Here is a 900-nt window from a genome sequence, read left to right as displayed (position 1 = left end):
ATAGGCATAAAACCCAACTGGTGCTCTCTGCAGAGCCAAATGACGTTCAGCTCCACCTCTCTGGACGTAATGGATTGAGCTTGTCCTAGTCCAGCTCCACCTCTGGAATTATCTAATGGTTGAGGGATGGAGTTAGGGTCCTTCCAGAGAGCAGTGCTGCTGGGTAGTAACTTTTTATGGAGTATTTTTAGGTATTTTTTTACGGTCTATGGTAGTAACTGATTATTACACGTAATCAGATTCCTAAAATTAATGTTGTAATTAGATTATATTACATTTTAAAGGATTAGTTCACTTTTAGATAAACTTTTGCTGATCATTTACTCACCCCCATGTCATCCAAGATGTCCATGTCTTTCTTTCTGCAGTCGAAAAGAAATTAAGTTTTTTGATGAAAACTCTCCAGGATTTTTCTCATTTTCAATGGGCTCCAAACGGTTCAAGGTCCAAATGACAGTTTCAGTACAGCTTCAAAGGGCTTTAAACGATACCAGACGATGAATAAGGGTCTTATCTAGTGAAACGATCAGTTTCTGCGAGAAACCGAGCTATGTTATTATTTTACCTCTTATCAGACGAACGTGATCATCTCTGAGCTCCGCCATTACTTCCGCTAAGTGAGGTCAAATATGAGCCTGGTCATAGATATATCGATCATAGATGCCTCATTCTACTGATCCGTGCAAGCGCTAATGAGGCATCTACGTATACATCTATGACCCAGGCTCGCATTTTGACCTCACTTAGCGGAAGTAATGGCAGAGCTCAGAGATGATCATGTTCGTCTGATAAGAGGTAAAATAATAGAATAAATACTGCTCGGTTTCTTGCAGAAACGGATCGTTTCGCTAAATAAGACCCTTATTCATCGTTTGGTATCGCTTAAAGCCCTTTGAAGCT

Source organism: Gobio gobio, assembly GCF_949357685.1.
Source record: "Gobio gobio genome assembly, chromosome: 20".
In the NCBI taxonomy this organism is placed as follows: domain Eukaryota; kingdom Metazoa; phylum Chordata; class Actinopteri; order Cypriniformes; family Gobionidae; genus Gobio; species Gobio gobio.
This window is presented reverse-complemented; position numbering follows the sequence as displayed.